Source organism: Leopardus geoffroyi, chromosome D3, assembly GCF_018350155.1.
Source record: "Leopardus geoffroyi isolate Oge1 chromosome D3, O.geoffroyi_Oge1_pat1.0, whole genome shotgun sequence".
Taxonomy (NCBI): domain Eukaryota; kingdom Metazoa; phylum Chordata; class Mammalia; order Carnivora; family Felidae; genus Leopardus; species Leopardus geoffroyi.
In genome coordinates, this window is record NC_059339.1 from 58439859 (window position 1) to 58463659 (window position 23801).

Sequence of the window (23801 nt, forward strand, 5' to 3'; positions counted from 1 at the left end):
GCACTCTCTCCCTTCTGACTCCCCTGGGATCGTTCTGGGAACAGTGCCTGCCTCTGCCCACCCTGTGCCTCAAAGGTCAGCCCAGGGCTGAACGCTCAGCCTCTGTTCCAGGAGCACTTGTATCAAAGGACAGAAGAATTTTCCTCTGAGGTTTCCTAAGGCCCAGAGCAGGCGCAATGAGCTCTCATGACCACTGGCCATTTGCCCAGAGCAAGCACTCCAGCCAACAAAGCCAGAGAGGCCCTCAGAGCCTGCCAGGGTCACGACACTCTGTACCAGCCTTGCCCAGTTGATGGAAGAGCTGTGCCCTCCCTTGGCAGAGCCCCCTCTGCATCGTGCCTAGCTGTGTGCCCTGGGACCCTCCAACCAGGACCCCTGCCAACAAGTCGCCTCTCCTAGATCCTGTAATTTGTCTAGTGCCACTTCTGCCACCAAAGCTCGGTGCGTCCCTCCACCTCTCTGGGCCTCAGTTTCTCCATCCATCAAATGATGGCTGTGATGATTGCTGCCCCAGTTTCCCTATGTGAGGGCGCGGCATGGGCTTCAAAGGAGCAGGCAGTAGGAAAGCCTGAGTGCTACTCAGATGTCAGTTGTCTCCCTCCAGGCCCCTGTCTCATGCCCATTCAGGACTCTGCTGTCCCCGTCCTCCCCCATCCAGGATGGATGAGTGACACCAGAGCTCAGCCTTCCTCTCCAGTGAAGCAACCAGACTCACAGAGAACCCCACTGGGTCTAGGAGAGTGGCTTCCTGGGGCAGGGAGAGGAGAGGATTCTTGGAAGAGCTCTTTCTCACAAGACAAATCAAGAAAATGGGTTATTCCCAGGGACAAGCCACCTTCCTTTCGGGGGTACGTGCAGCTTTATGTGTAAGGCGGGGAGGGGAGCTGGATGAGCTGGTCTGTGCGGCCTCTGCCACTCGAAGGCAATGCAGGGCAGCGCTTAGGAACGGGGCTTGCACACTGCTTGCTTCTATCGCCTTTTAGCTGTGGGATTTGGGTCAGGTTTCTTAGCCCCTTCCTCCCTCAGTTTCCTCACCTGTAAAACGGGAGATGAGTAGCCCTCACCCCACCGGGTTGCTGAGGGTTTTAAATGAGAATATACATGCCAAGTGTTAGAAAAGGCCCGGCGTGTACTAAGTGCAGCCTCGGTCAGCGTTAGCTGTGAGTGAATAGGTGTGCACCAGTCACCGCCAGCATGATGAAGCATTTTCTGGTGCCAGGGACGTCGTTGAGCACCTTTCCACGTTGCCTCACCTACTTCAGTGGCTCTGTTTTCGGCTGTGGTGCATTGATGAAAGGTGGAGAGCACCAAGAGGCGAGGCCAGAGTGTTGCTTGGGACCAGAGACATCATTCAGTGTCAGTAGAGTAAGTCTCGGTTCCAGCACCTGGCTAGTGTAAGAAGCTTCCTCGTGGAGAACGAACCTGAGCCGAGTGGGGAGTGGAGAGTGGTCACTACAGGCCTGGGGCCCACAGGAGCATGCATCCCCAGGCAGCTGAGGGCCAGCCAGGCTGAGCCTGATGGGGTGAGGGAGGGCCTCGGGGGTCCCCAAGGGACGGTCAGGGAGAGGAGCAAGCAGCTGTTTTAGGAGGGTGCCAGACCCGTCTCCAGCTTAAGTGCGTGAGTGGCTTCACCTGGCTGAGACCCTCGAGCCCTGCCAGCTGGGCCGACCCACAGCATCAGGAAAGCGGTCTGGGTTCTGCACACCCTTCCTTCTAGCAGCTCTTACATTTTCTAGTTTTGCTTCCTCATATAAGCTCCTGGTTAATTTTCGTTAGAAAAAGTCGAGCCTCCTTTCAGCAGAGCTAAACTTAAAAGGACACAACCGTCACAGGCGGTGCCCTGTGGGGAAGAGGGCAGTGGGTACACCTGTTCTGGCCGGGGCTCAGGCACAGTGGGCTTGAGGGGGCTAAGTGGGGGTGAGGGTGGGAGCCAAGCCCTTCCTGACTAAGGTAAGCACCCTCCTCCCAGGGAAGCACCCCAAGGAGCATCCTTCCTTGGGAACAAAGAGGACCCTAGTAGCAGGCAGGGAGCAGGGCAGTTAGAGATGCCGGCTTTGGCATCAGACAGACCTAGGTTCCTGTCTCAGCTCTACCACTTCCTGGCTGTGTGATCTCAGGTGAGTTCCTTAACCTCTCTGAGCCCCACTTTCCAAACCGCATAACAGATTTGAGGCAGGCCTGTTGTGACACATGTAGATCTCCCAGTGCAGCTGCCAGGCCTCACACATGTCCCTCCTGTGATGTCATTAAGCAAAGGTGTCCTGTGGATCATGTGGCCCTCCCTGAGCTGCCCTGGAGCCTATCCTTTCCATGGGGCAGTAGGGCAGTGGCCTTGGCCCATCAGCAGTTATTCCCTCCCAGACTGTGGGCAGGCTGTGCCTTTCAAAGCCTCAGCCCCACAGTGTCTCCCCCTCCCCTCCCGCCCCCTCCCTGCCCCCCCCCCCCCCCGTTCTTTCAGCACTCTCTGTTCCTTCTCTCAGGCGGTGGATGAGCAGAAAAACAAATCAAAGTTGCCTGCATGTCCTGGAGCCCACGATGCTCCCACGAAACGATCCCTTGCTTCCCATTACCCACCCCAATAACTCTTGTATATGGAGTGTGAAATAATTAGCAGCGGCAAAAATAATTTAGGAAACAAGAAGAAACTAATTGTATAAGCTTGTTTGGGGAAAACACAGCCAAGCAAAAAACCCACTACACAGGGAGATGTGGACAGACCAGCTCCCCAGAGGTCAAGCCCTCACTTGGATCACCTGGAAGGGTCCCTTGAAAGGTCCTCACTCAGGACTGGCTTCCTCCACCCCAGTCTCCAGGAGGGGCCCACTGGTGCCATAGCCATGGGCCCCTACATGGGCACAGGGGTGACTTCCCAAAACCCATCTACCCCTCACCTCATTTCATGCCATCCCCAGGGGGCAAGAGGGCAGGGAGGAAAGTGGGAAGGGTGGTCCAGCTACCTGGAACAGTTTTATGCTCCAACATGGGCCTGGTGACCTCCCTGAACTTGAGCTATGTCTGGGTAACAGGCCCCATACCTTGCAGGCCTGGAAGGTTCTTCCCTCACCTGCTGCTGCTGCTGCTTGCCTTTGCCACTCAGGGTCCCCGGTCCCAGCAGACGCCTACCACCCATCAGAGAGCGGCAGCACGTTAACGATATGGAGCTTCCCTGGGAAATGGAGAAAAACATCCGGTGCCTCGTGTTTTATGGCCCTTCTAACTTTTAAAAGTTCGATTCCTCCTTGAGCACTTTTCCAACTCCTAAGCTCCCTCCTATCCTCCACCTCACTGCTCCTCACTTCCTGGGAGGTAGATGGCCAGGTGCCTTGTTCCCATGTGACAGGTGCAAACGAGTGAGGAAAGCTCACATTCCTGAATGGACAGTTTCAAGATGAGAGAATGAGGGACCAGAGAGATGCAATAATCTGCCAAAGGTCACGGTCATCAGGAAGGGCTTGCTCAGGGTTTGACCTGGGACTGCTGTTTCCCACCTTCCTTAACCTGCTGGACAAGTGACCTGGTGGCTCAAAGCACCTAAGTGGGTCCTAGTCCAGCATGACCACGGCCTCCTCTGCTCCCTGGGACCCTGCCCAAGGCCCCTGAGACCCTTTCCTCTCATCTGAATGAGAGCTGGGCCCGGGGTGGGAAAGCCTCCTCTTCCCTGTCCCCTCCCCTTAGATGAGGGGCTTTTACATTTGCATAGAACTGTGCTATATGGTTATTCTTAATGACAGAAATCTCACCTCTCTCCTTGTGAGCTCCTGGCTGCTATCTCCTGACATATCTTCCCTTGTCTGGGCCATTAAGATAACCTCCTAATTTGTCCCTTGGCCTTCAGTGTTTCAATCTCAGGCCAGCTTCGGATCTGTCACTCCCTTGCTTTAAAACCTTCTGTGACCTCCTATTTCCTCCCAAATCAACACATACTTCTTCACCTTGCCTCCATTGTGACATTGGTGTCTGTCATCCCCCTTAGTCAAGTCTCCACGTTCGAGGAATTGAAATGTTGGCTTCTTGGTGAGAAGTCAACTCACTGAGAGCAGACCTGGTATCATACCTGGTTGTCCCTGCCCCTCACTCCCCTCATCTGGAATCACGGTGGTTGCTATATGGCCCTTCAGCCACAGCGACCTGGTGTCCATCTCCCTGATACACCATCCCTGGTGAACATCTTGGCCTGGAGGACGCATGGCGCCTCACATTCAACCCAAGCAAAAGGGCACCCATTATTTGTCTACACCTGCCCTGGTCCTGGATTCCCTCACACGGGTGATTGGCACTCCCAAGCCAGAAATTTGGGAGTTCTATATTCTCCTCCTTCAATCTCACCTATCCCACCAACATCTCCAAAGTGGGTTTCTCCTCTCCACCCTGCCCCTGCCCAGTACAACTCCATCATCACTTGCTGTGTTTCCCTCTTGCTGTTTGCAAGAGTGGCCATCTTCTCCCCAGAGTTTCTGGGCAGGCCTCATCTGGGCTCCTCCCTCTCTTATTTCTCATCCCTGATTTGGCTGGAATCTGGTGCTGAGTTGCCCTGGCAGGTGAGACAGGGTGGGTTTGATTGGGGCACCTCAAACGCCTAAGACACCAGAGGCGGTGGAGCTAATGGAGATTCTGGTTGCAAGCACTGGGGAGGGAGCCGTGTGTGTGCAACATCAGTCTGGAATCAGCACATGGCCTGAGCCAGGGGAAAGCGTTTGGAGGCAGGAGGGCGACTCCCTACAGGCAGGGCCCTCTGGGCCCATTTGCTGTGCTAATTGCCTGACAGAATTACAGGGCAGGTGTCCAGGTCTGGGGCTGTGGTCTCATCACGCACTCAGCAGCTGAGGTCTTTTGCAGGGTGGGGGTCGGGTGGAGTGCTAGGGAGGTAAGTGTGGAGTGGTGCCCCCCCCCACCTCCTGCAGGGCTGATGGATGGCACTAAGTATGCATCGGTGGGGCATGCCTGTACTCCAGGCTGACAAATGCCACAGGTGCAGCCGCAGGGGACGCGAGCCAGCTGCTCCCATCACATCTGCGAGTATGCTGTTCAAGGTCATGCTGTGAGCAAAGGTGGTCTGGTGGCCTGGGGGCTTGAAGCCCCTCACTGCCCTTGGTGGGTCCTCTTAGCTAACCATGTTCTCCTGGCTGGGGAAGCAGAAGTGGGAGGTGGGGAGGGTCCTTTCCCTCAGGGACAAGCCGTGTCACTCTGCGTTTGCCAGCACAAACCTTGAGATTTGTCTCTATCCTTGGTGAGAGAACAGCTGTCTCTGCAGTCTGCAGCTCACCTCCTCCTAGAATCACCTCTGCTGCTGCCTCCACCCGTTCTTCTGCCTCCTGAGATTTCTGCTGGTGCTGTTCCCGTCCTGATGTGGTCTTCCCACCCCAAAGCCCCATCTTGACATTTCTGAGGTCACACCAGTCTCCCCACACTGGCAGGGCTTAGGCTTCAGCCACTGAAGTGGACTTCAGTTTGCTTTTCCCCAACTCAGTTATACAAAAATGAATTTAGTGGAAGAATGCCATCAATTTTATGTCCTCCCCTCCAATTAAAAAAATATTAGCACCTGCAACTACCTGTCTATAGTAGAATCTAGAGGATATTGATCTCACGTGGAATTAAACACTTAGACACTTCAGGTTCTGCAATGAGTACCATGAAACTGGGATATCCAGGCACTGGGTGCCCTGGCCATGTGGGAGAGCCATGTGTGATGTGGTAGAAAGATCCAGGAAATGGCATTTGAGTTTCTGGCACCTCTCAGTTGGATGGCCCAAGAGCTAATCTATCCGAACCTCAACTTTGTCATCTATAAAATGGGGTTACAATTTATCAGACAGGGTAGCTCCTAGAATTAGGGAGGGCATGATACATAGTATGCACACAATAAGTGTTGAGTTAATATGAATCAAGTTGGGGACTTTGCAACAGAAAAGTCAGCCTGGAGCTTCACAAAAAAGTAAGAAGGTATCAGTCATATGATCCAGCAATTACACCCCAAAGAAGGGAAGACAAGCATTCAAATAGATATTTGTACAAACATATTCACAGCAACACTATTCACAATAGCCCCCAAGTAGAAACGATCCAAATTTATATCAAGCGATGAATAAGCAAAATGTGATCTGGCCATACAATGGAATATTACACAGCTATAAAAAGGAAGGAAATTCTGCTCCATGCCACAACATGTACGAATCTTGAAAATGTGCTTAGTGCAAGAAGCCAGACACAAGAGGTCACATATTGTATGATTCCACTCATATGAAACATCAAGAACATGCAGTCCATAATCCTTTGAAACAGAAGGAAGTCTAGGGATGGCCAGGGACTAGGAGGAGGTAGGAATGGATTAATCGGTATGCTCTGTTTAATGCATATGGGGTTTCTTTTCGGGGTGATACAAATGTCTCGGAACTTGATGGGGTGGCTATTGTACAACATAGCGATTGTACTAAATGCCACTGAATTGCACATTTTAAAATGGATAATGGTTACTTTGAAAAAGAAGAGGAAAGGGAAGAAAGCATCAGGGGGAAATTAACACATTAAAGCACACGGCATTGCCCTCTGTCCCCCACACAGGAGCGGAATATCCTAGCCTGGATTTTCAGGGTGCACCAGGTACGCCCTTGCCCCAACCCAACAGAACATTACTTAGGCCTAGCTGGCCAAAGTACTGCAGAAACACTGTCCTTCTTCCCCAGAGCTGGCATGGGTCTGCCGTATAGGGATGGCATCTGGGCACTGAGGGTGCCTCTGCTCTGGGGTTCTCATACTCCTCCAGACCTCCTTGGTGACCCCAGCAGAACTCCCTCCACCACAGAGCGGGCTCTGGGTCTCCCCCGGGACATGAGGCCCAGACCCCTTTATGCCACGCCTGCTCTCCTCCAACTCAGCCTGTGACATTCTTGGTCTCACACACCCATCTAACACATCTCGTACCCTGTACGCTGCCTCTGACTACCCAGGTGTGAGTCTCCCCCAAACTGTGAACACGCAGAGGGCAGGCACACAGGTCTGTTCATCTCTGCAGGCACAGAACACTCATACCCATCTCCGGCTGGTAAAAAAGGAGAGTGGGTCGTGAGAGAAGTTGCTGGATTCTTGTTTCCCTTGTGGCTCTCTGCCTTTTTTCTTTTTCTTTTTTTAACCTGGAGGGAATACAACTTCAGCATCTCCACCCACTTTATAAATACTTTGACAAATGGTTTCTCTCCTGCCATGCTTACCCCAAGCAGGGGGCATCTGTCATTTTGGAAGGCAACTGTTTACAGCCCTTCTGACCTTTCATGCAGAGTCAGCGGCTGGGGGGCAGGGGCTGGGGGGTGGAGGAGGGGGACAGCCGGGCCAACTGCAGTTCATCAGGCCCAGAATTTAAACACAGGAAGAAAGAAAGAAGGAAAGGCAGAAAAACCCTACACAACTCTCAGAGTAATTGCTGTCTCCTTGGCAACGAAGCAGCAGTCTGGGGACCTGTGCTCCTGTATCCTTGCCTGGGCTGGGAAAGCAAGGGACTGCCGGGAGGGAGGGTGTTTTCCACCCTCCAGTGGCATTCTGAGGAAGGACCTGTTTTCAAGTCACTCCTCAGCCCCTTTACTGTTCCCAGTGTCTTCTCAGCTACAATTCATACTTTGCTGACGAGCGTCCCAGGCACTGGGAAGAGCCAGGCATCTAGGTGGGAAGCATGCACAGAAGCACGGTCAAGAGGACCCACGGTCCAAGACGGCTTCCTGCTAAGCCACAGCACCCCGTACAAGCCCTACCAAGGGAGCTTCCTTTAAGGCAGTTAAACTCTTCCTCTTCCTCCTCCTCTTCCTCCTTCTTTCTCTCCTCTCCTCCTCCCCCTCCTCTTCCTTGCCTTGGTCTTCTTAGGAAACCCCCTTCTCCCTGCAGAAGGACTTAATGGCCTTTGGGGACCATGGGTGCATACTGGCAGGAGCAGGGAGCTAATGGCATAAAGAAGGGGTTGCAGAGGCTGGGAAAGGTGGGGTGGGGTCTCCCCAGGGGTTCAGTAAGAGAGGAGAAAACTTCCACCTGTCCCACCACCTGCTGCCCACCTGAACTGGCTGTGGTCTCGCTGTGGAGACCTCAAGGAAACAGAGACCCTCCCTTCCACGCTCCAGTATGGATCCCTTCATCCTCCAAGGGGAAGCTCTAGTTTCCCCTCTTCCAAGAAGCCTGCCAGGGCTGCTCCAGCTGTAATGGCCTTTCCCTGCCGCCTGCCAGGCTCTCTCATTCAGTGCTTGTCTGTCATCTGGGAGGTGGGGTGGCCCCCCAGAAAGGGTGGGAGCAGCCCAAGAGTGGGAGCAAACTTCATCCTTATGGGCGTCTCCGTGGTCCGGTAAGGGTTCAGCAAGCGTGTGTTTGTGGATGAGAGGCAGTGTGAGCTTCCTGCAGTCGGAGCTCTACTGCTCAAAGAGAAAGCCTCCGAGAACCCCTGGCCGGGGCATGGGCTGCTGTTACTGAGCGGGTTTGATTTTCTCCATCCTTACATTCGCTTCACCAACCTTCAGTTTCATCTACCAGGCTCTTCACACTGCTCATTCCCACCATCAGGCCTGTGCTCATACTTCCCCCAGCCTCCAGAACGAATACTCTGCCTGGTCCTTATGCTTAGGTGTAGCCAACCTGTGCTCTCAGGCCAAGTTCCAATGCCCCCTCCTCCTACGGAGCCTCCCGTAAATGCTCATGAACCTTTCCATCCCTTGTCGGCTATGGCAGTTACAGTCGTAACTACCTCTCCTGTGTGTCCTCTGATTGGTTCACGGGGACCTAAGTTTGTCCCTTCGTAAGGGTGATGTGTAGGTGTTCGTGCATGCACCTTCTGATAGGTATGGAGCGGGCATCTCTTAGGTGATGGTTCTGCTGAGCCCAGCAAACATAGGAGATGCTCAGGGCAAGTCCCTGGAAAGAGGGGGACATCAGTGTGTGTAGTTGACAGCTCCTCTTGGTCCGTCTTTCTGCATTTGCCCCATCTGACCCGGCCAAAACAACCACAGCCCTTATGCTCTCTGTCCCTGGTGTTCAAGTGATCTGCTCTTGGCTCCTCTACCCACATCTGAGGGGCTCCTTGGTTAAGCACTGAAAAGATGACCTCCTCACCGCTCCGTCGGGAAGAGGGTGTTATAGCAAGAACCGCAGCTCCCTGTGAAGGTTTTCTGGCCTTCACTCGGTTGGCGGCTTAGGGCCTCTCCATAGTGTGGCACATCATTGGCAAACACTTATTGAGCAACTACTGTATGCATAGCTCAGTGCTGGGTGTTAAAGAGGGGAGAAGGGAGATTTCTCCCTCTAGCATGATATTGATCTTAGGGGGCTCAGAGTTCACTTGAAGAGGGAGGTAGATGCAGAAACAGACAAATCACATGAGGGATAAGGGGGGTTGTGAAACTGCCTGGGCCAGGCATCTGAAACTGATCCGAAGCTGACCCATTGAGCTCTTGGTCCCAAGCCAAGGAGCCCCCCTGGTGGTAAACAAACAGTTTAAGGAAAGCACAGGGAATTAGAATTTTAAAAACCTTCCAGTGGTAATAAAATCTGGGGTGTAAAATGGGTTAGGAAATTTATTTTTTCAATATATGATTTTTTCCCCCTCTTCTCTGAAAATCCACATATCTATTCCGCTTCAGGTTGGGGCTCCTTTAAACGGTTTTATTAAAAAAATCATTTACTGTGGGCTTTTCAGTTCAACTTTAACTGGACCGGGTGGAAATTAAAAAAAGGATATTTTAAAAATAAATTATATAAATTACAGCCCTAATTATAAAGGAACTTTTAAAAATGTATCCAAGCATTAAAAGAAAATCTTTCTTTAAAAAAATGCCCCATTTCCCTGTTCCATTGCAGGAGCATAATTTAGATACTTTTAACAAATCCTCGTCCTTTGGAAGAAGCAGGCTCTCCAGGCCCATTTGCCTGTGTCTCTTTCTGCGTGCTATTATTATTTGATAACTTTGGGCTTAAATCTGCATGAGAGCCAATTATCTCTCTTTGTCATCAAGCAGGCTTGCTGTTCGGCAGTGGTTTTTATAGTACAGTAAAAGCCTTCCAGAGCCTGGAGGAGGTGGGTTTGTGGTTCAGATTACACTCCATCTTGCCTCTCCCAGCGACTTCCCTTATTCCCTTTTTTTGTTTTTGCTTTTCATCATTTCCCGATGCAACAAGTTTTCCTCCCCCGGCTACGTGCATCTCTCTGCACCCCCGCCAGCCTTTGCCCGTCCTGACCTCCTTCCTTGAGGATCTCATCCTCTCAAGGCCTTTTTCCCTTGGCCAAGGCTTCCCGCACAGAAGTAGTAGGAATTGGTGTTTCTTGGCCCACCCTCCAAAGGGAGCTTAAAGCACGAGTCATGAGTCATGCTCTCTTTCCTTCTGAACTAGTGGAGGTGGCATGGTGAGAACAGCACTGGAGGGAGGCAGGGACCCCTCCTTCATGCAGCTGACAGTCTGAAGGGAAGGGTAGGGAAGGCTGGTGCCGGATCAGTGCCTCAGCAGTAGTGTTAGAGACAGGGGTGCCGCCCTCCTGCCTGGGGCCTGGAGAGTTCTGGGAGAGTGGGCCCTGGCTGCTGCTGCTCTTGCTGCTTCACTAGGGGAAGAGAGATGATGATCAGAAAGGGCAGATGGAGTTTCACAAAGCGGGTGGGGATCCCCAGCCTGAAAAGCCTGGACTGGGTGGAGAAAAGGAAAGGCGTGCCAGGGCACGGGAATGGCCTGAGCAGAGGCAGGACCCGGGGTGGATGATCTGGATGAGGACACTTGACCCCATGGGAAAGCAGGGATTCGGTCTGCTTTCCTCACTGCTGGGACCCTGCCACCTGGACTGGGCTGGGTACCTGGAGGCCCTTGATGCACTTTGGTGGAATGAATGAATGAGTGAATGAATGGATGAATGAATGAATGATGAGGGTATGAAGGGAAAGGGGAGAGAGGCTGGAGATGGATTAGGTGGGTTTAGGGTATTAGATCTTTCTGGTTCTCAGGTGGAAAGATGCCTCTTCTGGCAAAAAATCATTTCCTGACTTTGCACTCTCCTTAGCACAGAGGCCCCAGCCCCTGCCTGCCCGGTGCACCACGCCTTCCCCTCTGCCCTCTTCCAGACCCGGGGACGGGGACGTGCTGTTCCCTCTGCTGCAGGGCTCTGCCCCACCCTCCTGGACCATTCTTCTATCACTTGTAGACATTCTTTCTTCCTGGAGTTCCTTCTCGAGCCCAAAGACCAAGTCGGGTCCCCTTCTCTGAGAAGTTTAGCACCTGGGGTACGTCACTGGGATTCTCCTCCTTGGTTCACCTCTTGACCAATCTTTCCTCCCCCAAGAGCTGCATTGGCCTGTTATCTCCATGTGAGACTGTGGGGCCCTGGGAGGCTGTGGCGGCTGCACCATCTACTTTTGGCATGGCACATACACACACTCCCCAGCCCAGCATGGGGATTGGTGGGGGCAGCGGCTCTATAGGTCTCTCCCTTCCACCTAGTCCCCAGTAAGCCCCGACGGCCGTGGGGCTTAGTCGCCTCTTTCTGTTCTGGTTGGAAGGCTGGCATCAGCGGCTGAGAGCCCTGCCCCTCTTCCCACTTGCAGAGTGCCTGGAGACCTGGCTTTCCCAGCAATGGGCCAGATGTTTGCATTTGGAACTGGGGTGCAGGTGTGTTCCTGCTGGAGGGCACTCATTTTATTTTTCAAATGAGGGCTTCCTGGAAGGTGATGGGAAACTCCACGGTTTTTGCAGGAGGTACTTAGGGAGAGGTGATGTTTCCAGAATGGCTACAGGCAGAAGTGATGGGTCCTCCCAGGAGGTGCCTGGTGGAGGTGAGCTCCATCTGCCTTCCCCACCACTCAGCCCACGTCGGAGACAGTGCCCTTTTGTGCCATTCTTCTGTTGCAGTTTTAGCAGGAAGTTCACAGGTCCGGGAAACCTCTGTGTCCCTGGGGCAAACCAGAACGCTAGTTTGCCGCTTTGTCTGACATATTTATCTAACTGTCTTCAGGGCGCAGAGCCTCCATTTGGCTGTGGGAACTGCTTTCCCCACCTTCTCTTGCCTCCCTCACCGTGGGGGGTGGCCAATAGAGCACAGGTTGGGTGACTGAGACAGCTCTAGTTCTGGGTGGGTATATGCCATGCGGTGACCATGGCACTTTGCTCTGTGGGAACTCCTGAGGCCAGGGACAGGGAAGGCACCTTCAATCCCAGGTTTGCACCCAACACCCTTACACAGGATTCTCTACAGTAGATTGCCTGAGTTCTTCTAGAGGCTGGGGGTCGGAGGGGAGGCAATTGCATGGGTTGGGGGAGCCGTAACTGGGAAAGTTTGTAATGGTATAAAAGATAATGCTACGACCGTGGAGGTCTCTCAGCCTCTGAGGTGTGGCCACCATGTCTGATTGGGTGGGAGCTGCCCCCACTGGGCCCTCCACTCTCCCTTAGCTGGCCACCCTGCCATTGATTCAGGGCCAGCGACTCTTAGGAACTCTGCGGCCCCCTGGGAAGGCCTGTTTGGTGCCTGCTCGCTGTTCCCTGGCCTCCCTGCTGGCTGGCTGGCAGGCAGGCGGGTGGGCGGGCAAGGAGAATATTACCCCTAAGATAAATGAAGAAGACTTTCAGCCCTTATTGGATTATAGTTTTTATTGAACTTTATAAATTCCAATTAGCAGACCCCTGGGCAATAAGCGACACGCAGCCTGTGGCTCACTTTATGGCGTGATTATGACCCTGTTTATCCTCCCCTGAACGAGAAGTATTAATGGAGGAAACGAAGGAAAGGGGACCCAAGAATACATAAAAACAGATATTGGTGACACAGAGCTGAACAGACGGGGTCAGGGAGAGAAAACAACCTCCTGGCGGGCCACGGGGCACAAAGGACGAGAGATTGCGAGAAAGCCATGTGCTCAGAGCCAAAGCCCGCTGGGATGCCCTTCTGGTTTCCCTTCCCACACAGAGAGCCCACTCATCCCCCACTGGCTGCCGGGCCCTGGAGAGCACCTCCCACCCTTGTCACCGGCAAGCTATCTTGTTCTGGCTGGAGTTTGATTTACGAAGCGCAGGGTCCTGCCTTGTGCACCGGGCAGCCCACTGCCTGCCTCATGAGGCCCTGACTCTACAGCTCAGCAGCTGGAGGGAAAGCCCAGGGGTTCCTTAATGGTTCAGAGGAGTCCCTTGTCCTTTGAGAATCTGAGGGACGCTGAAGGCATTCTTCCTGGAAAAATGTCCCCAGTACACACACAGGCATGAATATACCCACACATGTAGGCATACATGCACACATATGCCATTTTCATATAATTTTAGGGGCTCACGAGATCTCTTAAAACTGATCATGGTCCACCCCCTACTCCATCATCCACGACACCCACAGGAGGCTGAGAGTATCAGATTAAGACTCCTTGAGCTTGAGGGAGCCAAGAACTGTCTCCTGTTACTTCCCCTTGGAGGTGCTAAGAGCCCACAGAGAGGAGGGCAGTGTGGGAGCCTGGCCGGAGCAGGGCTGCCGCCCTGGCCCCACCTGTGTTTCCTCTCTTCCTGGATGCTCAGGTTTGTCCCCACTCACTCCACTTTAAACCTTTAATAGCTGGGCCCCAGAGCAGTGGGTGATGAGAAGAGAGGGATGGGGTGAGCCTGGTGGGTTTCTGAGCCAACAGGGTTAGTAGGGATGGCCACACTCTCCCAGATCCAAACCCTCACCCTCACATGACTTGCTACATTTCCTGGGAAAAACAAGCATGCTCAAGGATGGCATACCTTCCTCATTTTGTCTGGCTTCATTTGTACTTCCCTCCCCCTTCTCTGGGTCATCTTTCTCCCAGCCTTTGGTGGAAGATTAAAAAAAGAAAAAAAAAAATTCTCCTATCAGCATTTTGCCGTTGTACGGAATCACTAACACAGAAGTATCCGAGGAAGCTCTTGTAGTCTGAACAGGATGAAAAATGCTTCAGGTGTTGATCGTCTGCTGTGGTATGTAAGTAAGATGCTGAGATCTGTGTGCAGCCCAGAGCATGTCTATCCGGCTGGGTCCATTCAGGTCCCTGTGTCTCCCCAGTGGCCTGGGCCTCGCCCACCCTCTATGCCTCTGTGATTTATGGAGCCCTGATAGGCCTGGTCTTACTTACTTACTTACTTAGTATGAGAGGTTTATAAGCCCCACCGTCATGAACTACCATGACCAGGACTTGCCTGATTCTTCGAGAGGGAGAGGGAGTGAACGGGGGAAACTGAGCAGGGATTGGGGCCTGGGCTGAGGGGAAGATTCCTGGGCTGGAAGCCTGGGGAGAGACCAGGTGTTCTCTTGAGCCTTGTGAGGGGGTTACTGTGGACATTCAGGCACCAACATATTGTTGCTTCCACATCCTTGGGTAAGGTAAGGGCTTCCAGAGAGCCAACTTGAGGCCCTTGGAGGAGCGGAGGCCTGCAGACCAGGGATACTGTCTCTCATGTTCCCTAGTCTGTACCTTCTCCCCTCAAGCCCTGGGCACCTGGATTAGCTGAGCCTCACCCCAGAAGAGTGGGCTGCCCATCCCCCCCAACCGAAGCTCCCGGGAACAGCCCCTCCTTTCTGCCTACATTACTGTCCAGCAGTGCCAGGGTTCCAGACCCGGAGCTGCAGAAACCACACCTGGTGCTGTATGTGTTTGCCACCTTTCTCGGGTCGTGCCCAGCAGTGTGTGAGGTACACAGCATGTGTCTTTTCATTTGCATTTTATGGTGTAGACATGAAGGCCTAGACAAGGACTATTTGGTCAGCCATTGTCTTATAGCTGAGCAACTAAGGGAACAGATTTTGGAGCTGGTCTCTCAGATCTGGATGGGCTTTGGGTTACCTGTTGACCCAGCTGGCAGAGGGCTATAGACTTTGGGCGGTTGCATGGAAAATAAAGTTAAGTTTTTTCTGCATAGTTGAAGGCAGCTGGGTGCGGGTGGCTGGGTAGGCAGTGGGGACAACAGGACCTGAGAGCAGAGCTGGGAGCCCAGGAGCCACTGCTGCTCCCTGGAGGCCTCATCTAGCCTGGGTAGCACTTGGGAACAAAAAGGTCCATTTCAGAAACCCTAGGGCTTAACTAATGCTGATGGCACCACCTCAGGCTGGGGCAGGGGCTTCAGCCCAGGTTCTAAGACGTTCCTGGGATTATCCCTTCCCACCCAGAGAGAACAGTTCTTGGTGGTCACTCTATTCCCATCATACTGCCATGCCCCCAATAGATGTTTAGTCCATGATTTAAGTAAGAAGAGTGTCAGTGCCAAAGCCTCAGGTGTCAGAACACGGGTAGAGTGAGCAGTGGGGGCTTTGAGACCATCCTGGCACCTCTGCAATTACCAGGAAAGCCCTTCTGTCCATGGCCAAGGCCCTGCAGGCCCCTCTTCATGGGGAGGAGTCCTTCGAAGACCAGGGGATCCCTGGGATCTTTTGAAACAGATGAAGAAGCCACCTTCCCGAGCAGCCTCCTATAACTGGGGACGAGGGGGAGGATGGGAGTATATCAGGGAGTCACGGGGCACACTGGGCAACGTGCAGAGAGCCCTCACAAAGCGCAGGCCCACCTCTGCCACCAACAAGCTGAGTGACGGTGGCCCCATCACTCCCCTTGCTGGGCCTTCCTTTCCTCCTAGCAAAGTGACAGCATTGGCACGGCGGACCCCCAAGGTCCGTGCCGAGCCTGAAATCCGCCAATTCCCCTCTCTGATGTTTCAGGCACGAACACAAATGAGCACGTATGGAGAACTGTGGCAAGTAATAATGGCCCCCCAGCCCCCGCCCCAAGCACACACGCTCTTTTTTCTCTTCATGCCCCTGTAATAGATCATACAGGATGGATTACATTAATTTTCTATAAACTATATCAACTCGAGTGACATGTCCTTAAGGGTTGGCTGATTGATATCTACAATGCGGTCTTATAATCTAAAATCATATTAATATTAATATTAAAGATTTTCTGTCCTTTACGCGCACCATTAAATCTGGAGTATAAGGTGAAATTGACAACATACATTTTGACAGCTTATCTATAATAAATATGCAAATCTTGATGCCCACATGTCATCACAGATGCACCGCAGCTCTCTGAAGATCAGAGCGTGCCTGTCTCCCGCGTGACATTTTCAGCGGACGATCAGAGCACACGTCTGGGCGGCAGGAGCAGCGCTGGGTGAGCCTTTGCCGGCGATGACCCTGGCCTCTCCTGTCTGCCTATGAAAACCTGTCCTTCATCCTGCCAAGCAGGCAGGAGGGCCGAAGGAGTGACAATCACAGAGAGCAGGGGACACCATCTCACGTACCCCCTCTGGAATACAGGAAAATCGAGTTCCCTCTTTATGAAGTCACAAAGGGACTTGCTGTCTTCTCCAGCCACCTGGTTACAGCAGGTTATCATCACACAGCACCAGTGAGTTTAAGAATTGAGGCTCCTAAGTTGGCAGCCCAGGGGTCAAACCCCATCTCTGCCACTAACCTCTGCTCTTAACCTCCTGTGGCCTCTGTTTCTCCATCTGTAAGAGAAGAGAAACAGCACCTCCCTTCTGGTAGAAATGTGAAGACTGAGCGAGTTCATGGAAGCCGGTGGCCAGCACAGAGTGGTGAGACCTCACTAAAGGGCAGCTCTTGGATTATGTTCTAAATTGGTCCCACTTCTTATGATCCCTGCAACCTCTTCCTGTCCTTGTATGCCTGCCCTTGCCTTCCACTGTCTAACACTTAGCACAGTGACCAACTTGGCTTCTTCTATGCTGGCCTGCGCCAGGCATAAGCCCCACGCAGCAGGGAGCACACATCTCCCTATGCCCCTAGCCGGACCAGGACTCAGGGAGAGAGCTGACACCGATGGGGGATGGACTGAGATTGAGATTCGGGAATCAACCGCAAGGAGAAATACACTTATCTGTCTGCTAAGACTCTGCCAGGTGGACAAGATAGGGGTGTGTGTGCGTGTGTGTGCGTGTGTGTGTGTTGGAGGGGGCAATGAATCATATCTATAAAAGTCATGATGCTCCTCACTCACATTAGCAGGGAGATTGAGAGAAGAGCTGAGGGAGGGCTCAGAGGAATTTTCAACAGGCGCAGGATTGTTTGTTTGACAGAGCCCCAGGCCATCACGGAGGCCCCATCCTCACTTTACACCTGCTGATGGGGCAGCAGGGCCCACTGAAGGCCCTGGGGCCATATATCTCTGCTCTCTGGCTTCCTTCCAGCCTCTCTGAGCTCACTCTACAGGGTAACTTCCAGTCTCCCAGGTCCCTTCATCAGTTCCATCCACCTCTAGTTTCTGGCACTGCGTTCACCCCTTCTCTGCCCCACTTCCTCCACAAAACCATCCCAATCAGTCCGGCCACACTGAGCTCTTCTGTCTCTGAACTCTGCTGAATTCTCAGTGTAAAGAACCACAGAATGATGTAACGCCCCCTTACATTGTTCTGTAATTGGTTGGCAGTGCACAGGTTTGTTCTCTACAACTAGACTGGGAACATGGGGGTGGGGACTGCTTAGCTTTCCTCTTTCTGTTTCCCTGAGGGCTCACCGTGTGGCAGGGCACATGTGCAGATGTGCTGGGTTTGGGAGCCTTCAGTACTCAGATCAGAGTAGGAACAGACACAGGGACCCCATGGATCTGCAGAAGCCTTAAGAGATTCAGTTGTTGGGCAGCTCTTGAAAGGGCAGAGTTGATCTGGATCCACTCACCCTCTTTCGGGTGTCTTGGGGCCAGGAGCAGGGCTCACAGGGACCCCAGATGTTCTTCTGGGGTATCAGGAAATCCATTCATACCCCCTACCTCCCCTGCAGGTGAGGTCAGTGTCCTAGAGGAACCAGTGTCATTGTTTACCACTTGGACTCACCATGTGTTCCAATCCCCTGGCTGCCCCAGCTCTGAGATCCTGAGACACACAAGTGCAGTTCTGACCGAGGATAAGAAGTTTGGTGATCCAGCCTGGGGAGACAGGCTCGCTGGGGGAGTACCGCTAGCCCTGTGCGGTTCTGGGAAATTTGGGCACTTCATGGGATGCTCATCGACAGACTCCTGCAGCTCGAGCTGTGGGCAGAATGGGGCCTAGGGACAGGTGGAGACCCCATGGTTTGCTGAGAGGACTCCCACTTGGACGGTATTCTTGGCTGCCCTGCTCTTTGTCTCACAAAGTCTCTTGCCATCACCTCCTGGTCCTGCATCCCAGTGCGGAACCTGAGTCTCTACACCGTCTTTAATAAAGAGCCACAAACCAATCATCTACAGGTAATCACTCAACAAGAAGTGAAGACAGGAGGAGTGGAAGAGAGGAGTGATGGCTTTGGGCAACCCACTCAGGCTCGCCGAGCGTCCACAGTGTCTGCACTGCATGGGCTGGCTGCCGTTTGCTTGTACGTTTATTCCATCTTTCAACACATCGCCACTGTGAATGAGCTACACGAAGGAAGCCGGGTGCTGTGCATCGAGGGGAGTGGACACCCCCTGCCCTGCACCCATGGAGCCTGTCTTCTGGGCTGTTGAGGAGGTTCAATGAGCTAATATTTGATTATCACCTGGCACAGTGCCTGGCATACAGCAATACTCCATAAATGTTAGTTCTTCTCTCTGCCTTGAATGAGTCACATCTGGTTGGAGAGAAAGCCACTTAAAGTAGGACCAGAAAATATTATGGGGGAGGGAGAGGTAAGGAAATGGGTCAGGCTGCAGGGGTGCCTGTGTGAGTGGTGTTGGTGGCTGCGGGGTGACAAGGTGGGTGGGAAGAAGGAAAATGGCCAATTACAGATGGCTTCAAATGCCAACCACAGGAATACGGATTCCATGGTCTTTTAAAATCCCTTTCTGTCTCCCTCCTCATTCATCTCTTCCCTGCCCTGCCTCTTTGCCGCCGCCTCCTCCCTCCTTGGCTTCCTCCCTCCTCCTTCCCACAATTAACCCCAGGCTGTCGTGATTGCTCCCCGAGTTGACGAATGTCTTTCCTCTTTCCCCATCCCCCCCGTCTTTTTTTTTTTTTTTTTTTTATTTGTGTTGACTTGACTTGACAAGCCCTAATCCCTGACTCAGCTCCCACTTCTTGTTAAACCAAAGGTAAATTCTCGGCCGGCGGGGCGGCCTGGAGCAGGAGGATCTAGACCGCGGAGCAGCCGCGGGAAATATTGATATTAGCCGACCTCTGGCGCCGGCCGCCCGCGGTGAAAATAGGACGCGGGGCCAATCAATTACCGAGCCATTAAGGGCAGGGAGGGGGGAGGAGAAGAAAAAGAGTGGGCTCCTCCATCCGCCTCCCCCGCGCCGGCCATCGCCCCCTGGGAGTGGCGAGCCGCGTCCCGCGCTCCGCTCCCGCTCCCTGTGCGCTCTGGCCGTGGCTCCCCGGGGGTCAATGTCAGTGACCTCAGCAGCTGACAGGAGCCCCAGTGGGCCGGGGTTGGGACGCTCCAGTCTGGCGGCGTGGGTCCATCCCGCTGTCGGCTTGCTGCTGTCTTTGTCTGCGCCTCCCTTCCTCTCCCCGGGGCTTCTCGATCTCCAGCCCTCCCTTTCTCATTCTGCCCTCCTCCTTTTTCTCTTTGTTAAAACCTCTCCTCTTTCCTTGGTGCCTCCTGCTCGTGGGACCACCCTTTCTGTTGTGTTTCTCTGCCTCCCCTTCCCTCCTGAGCTGGCCACAGGGTGGCTCCAGCTGCCTGTCGCCCCTGAGTGCTCCAAGCCCTGTGGTGACTGCCCCTGCCGCCAACAGCCACCGCCAGCCTGGGCCAATGGCCCTCCCTCCAGACTTCATGCCCATTAACACGTGTCTTCACCAATAGGAACCAACATCAGGCCCTTCTGATTTGGGGTTAATGACTTCTGGGAATCTTTTCCATTTTTAATTTGTTCCTTCTAACTCAGACAATAGCCCCATGTTAGGAGAGGACCCCCACATCTAGATGGGGAGCCAGCTGTGCTCACCGCAGACAGCCTTTTCGCAGGTGGGTTTCCAGGGTGTGTGGAGGGGGTGGGAGCAACCTCGCATGTTTGTGTATGTGTGGGTTCTGGGTGTCTGTGACCAGGTTTGTACAGCTGGAGGGGTGTGTAGGAGCCAGACATGTTCTCGATGGGAACAAGCTTTTTTGTGCGGGGGTGGGGGGGGGGTGTGAAGAAGAGAGTCTTCTGGTTTCTTGAGTTGACCATTCCTAAAGGGTGGGGAGGGAGTAGGCTCATTTGTCGGGTGTGGGCTCATTTGGTGACTAGCTGATTGGTCTATAATATCTCCTAAAATTTCCATAGGTTCTTAGATGAGCAAATGAGATTGATGAAATTGAAATTTATCAGATATGGTGTTGGAATTGAGTAAATAGTACTTTTTTACTTTAAAGAAGGGTCCTGCATTTTTTAATAATAAAAATCCCTTTTGCAAGTTCCTTGTTCACAGTGCTCAAAAGGTGGCCCCAAACCTGCAGTATGGGCCCATGGGCATCAACTAGGAATCTATTAGACATGCAAAATTCTCAGGCCTTACCCATCTATTGAATCAGAAACTCTGGGGAGGGGCTCGGCCATCTGTGTTTAACCAGCCCTCCAGGGGCTCTGAAGAGCACTGAAGTTTGAGCACCACTGACCTCAATTATCCCCGCAGCTCTGGAAGGTAGGTGGCGTGGAAATGATTGTATCTTCTCTTTCGCTCTGGAGGAATAGTGGCAGAGAACCACGGCATGGCCAGACAGCAGCAGGGCCAGGAATAGGACTATGCCTGGTCTTAGGGTGAGGCAGCCTTTTTAAAGGTGTTAGAAGGTACATTTTATTTCAACTCACAAGCACCCTTCAAAGGAGGTAGATATTACACCTAGAGAGGTGACTGACATCTGCCTGGCTGTGAGACTGCTTATAACCTGTGGGGACTGGCAAGGATTTTCCAGCTCCTTTAGCCAGTGCTCCGTGCTTGGGAGGGGGAGACTTGGGCTACAGCCACTTGCATGAAAAATATGATGATTCTTTAAGGCTGATTTTTAGTTGGACCGTTGAAAGCAGCTTATCGTAGAGGGACATCTTTCATACCAACAGCCCACCTCAGGGTTATGTGAGGTGCCCTCTAACATATAGACTGCAGGTCCCCCTTCTGACAAACAGGTTCCAAAGCCCAGAGAGAAGGGATTTTTGGGCCCTTGGGAACCTTCTGGGGAAAGATTTGGTGCCCAGAGGGTACAGTTTGAGCCCCAGCTCTGCCCTTTATGGGATAGTCACGCAACCTGTCCATCCTGAAAGAGCTTGACTTGTAGCATGTGGTCACCACTCCAATGTTCTGAGAGCTCTGAAACAAGCCACCCTGCATCCCTGGGCCTCAGTTTCCTTATCTATAGTGTGGAAAGTTAAACTAAAAGGCTCTCCGTCTGTAACAAACCATGGTCAATACTCTTAACGTATGTGAGCCCCACATAGCATAACATCAGGAGGACCCTGCACCCACTGCACATGCTCTTTCCACTGTCCCCACTCCTGTTTCAGGAAGATGAGCCAAGCCCTTGGCAAATGAGCGCAACTATCAAGAAGACAGCAAGCTCTGTGCTTCGTAGAGCATACCAAAGCCCAAAACGGCACCTGAACTCATCTTTTCAACCCGCAACAATGTCTGGCTACTGGAAGCCTTGCCTGCAGAGGTGGCCCGTATGCGGACCCTGCTGGACAGGGGTCACCAGCAGGGGCCGACTGAAGCCAACAGGGACCTTGAGCCTCCTCCAAACCCTTTTTACCCTATATGACCCAGAAAACAGAATTAATTAGAATCTTCCATTTTCTGAGAACTTGAGTTAATCAAGGTTTATGTGTAGAATTCCCCCCCCCCCCAAAAAAAAACCCAGCAAACTGAACTGATGTTTCTATAAAGAATCCAGTACGTAGTGAAACCGCTGGTGTAGGACCTGATCCTTAGGGAGCTGGAACATCAAACCACGCTGGGAGACACGGGTTTCAGTCCCCTGTGGGAAAACAAACCCATAGTGGGGTAGATGGGGAGAGAGTGGATTTGGGTTGGCTTCCCAGGATCTGGGAAGGAGTGGGATAAAATGTTTCCTATCGTCATTTGTCATCTACAACAGACCATCTCTGTGCATTTTCCTGCTCCTTCCACAAAAGTGCTGCTTCCAAGGAGCCGCCCTGGCCATAGACACCTGACATCGCTCTCCTTGACCTTTTACAAGCCTGTGGACTAAACCACTCAACTTCACTCTTGATTTCAGGCTCTCCCAAGTGGCTCCTTCTCAGAGTGTGTTCTACACCCCAACCGGATTTTAGATTCGTTTAGGCTGGGAGAAATCAGGGGTTCAGCAGAGTTTAACACACTGCAGCCACTGGATAGATACACTTAAAATCACAGACAGGAAGAGCTGAAGGGATCCTTACAGATCAGCTAGTCTGACCTTCAGGTCGCAAATGAGGCAGCTGAGGCCCAGACCGCAGGGTGACTTGGTCAAGGCCTCATATCTGGTGTCAAGGCAGGAATAGAAACCCAAGTCTTGACAAAAATTGTTTTCTGGGTAGACACAATGTCAGTAAGGAGTTTGGGAGAATAGGGCTCCAAAAAAATTAATGAGAGCTTAATGGATACAATCTCTTTGGAAGCAAATGTCAGTCAACATGTACAATGCTCAAATCTACTGAAATAATTTCACTTGGAAGAATTTATTCTACAGGTGGAAGCGTGCCTATGTGCAGCAGATGTGCACAAAGATGTTGATTGTGTGTGATTTGTAATAAAATAAAACAAAACTAGAAAGAACCTAATTGTCCGTGGGGACCTGGCTGTGATAAATTACTGAGTATCTGGACAACTAGATACTCTGCAGCTACTAAATGGAGTAAGTTGATCCTCAGGCATGCTGACTTGGAAAGGTCCGAGATCTAATGGAAAGTCAAAGGTCAAGGTGCATAGCAACGTTGGGAGCATATTCCAATTCCCACAACAGAAAGTGTCTGTGGGTGTGTTTGCACGTGCCTGTCTGTACTTGACATATTTCCGGAAGAATGCCCAAAAAACTGCTCCTTCTGGTGAGTGGGATGGGGTCTCTAATGGGAGGGAGAATCCCGCTTCATTATATACCCCTTTGTACTTTTTACTGTGTGTGGGTTATTTTTATAATAATAATTTGAAAACCTCAGCACCCCAGCCTCCTAGTTCAGCATTTCCCCCCACTGTACCAAACCATCCCTTTTGCCGTTATTCTTCTGTAGATCAGTAACTTGGAGTCTAACTGACATAATTTCAAGTAGGTAATAAACAAAAAACAAGCCATCTGCTCTTAGCTCATCCCTTTATTTATTTATTTTTTTTATCCCACAATTGCTTTCTAGGAGACTGAGCTCTAGAGTAGGACCCACATGTGAAGGTGGTTCAGCACGGGGTTAAGAACCAGACTCTCAGCGCACCTGGGTGGCTCAGTCAGTTAAATGTCTGACTCTTGATTTTGGCTCAGGTCATGATCTCACAGTCTGTGAGTTCGAGCCCTCAGTGGGGCTCTGTGCTGACAGTGCGGTGCCTGCTTGGCATTCTCTGTCTCCCTCTCTCTCTGCCCCTTCCCTGCTTGCATTTTCTCTCTCTCTCTCTCTGTCAAAAATAAATACACATGACAACAACAACAAAAAAGAACTATGCCCACAAGACTGCTGTTGACCAGGGAAGTCCCTCTGTGCCTCAGTGCCCTCATCTGTAAAATGGGGATAGTAACAGTTCCAGCCTCCCAGTGTTTGTGGGAGAACCAATGACCTAATGCATGTATCTGGTTCTCAGGAAGTGGTTGGATGGATGATCCTGACTTCATCCTCTCACCCGGTGAGCCTGAGAGGTGGCCAGGACACGGAGCTCCCTATCTAGTGCTCCATCCAAGATGACATCGGTAGAGTTGCCCTTCAGCCTGCAGA

General features: G+C 52.2%; 1 protein-coding gene and 1 long non-coding RNA gene across 51 annotated transcripts in view; one reads left to right on the top strand and one right to left on the bottom strand.

Annotated features, from left to right (window-relative positions):
* Positions 1-23801, bottom strand: part of CELF4 (CUGBP Elav-like family member 4) — a 297253-nt gene that overhangs the window by 237616 nt on the left and 35836 nt on the right. The gene's annotated exons all lie outside the window — the stretch shown is intronic.
* LOC123588200 lies at positions 15844-18534 on the top strand. Its single transcript, XR_006707746.1, has 2 exons — positions 15844-16539; positions 17741-18534. It is a non-coding gene; the product is annotated as an uncharacterized LOC123588200 (long non-coding RNA).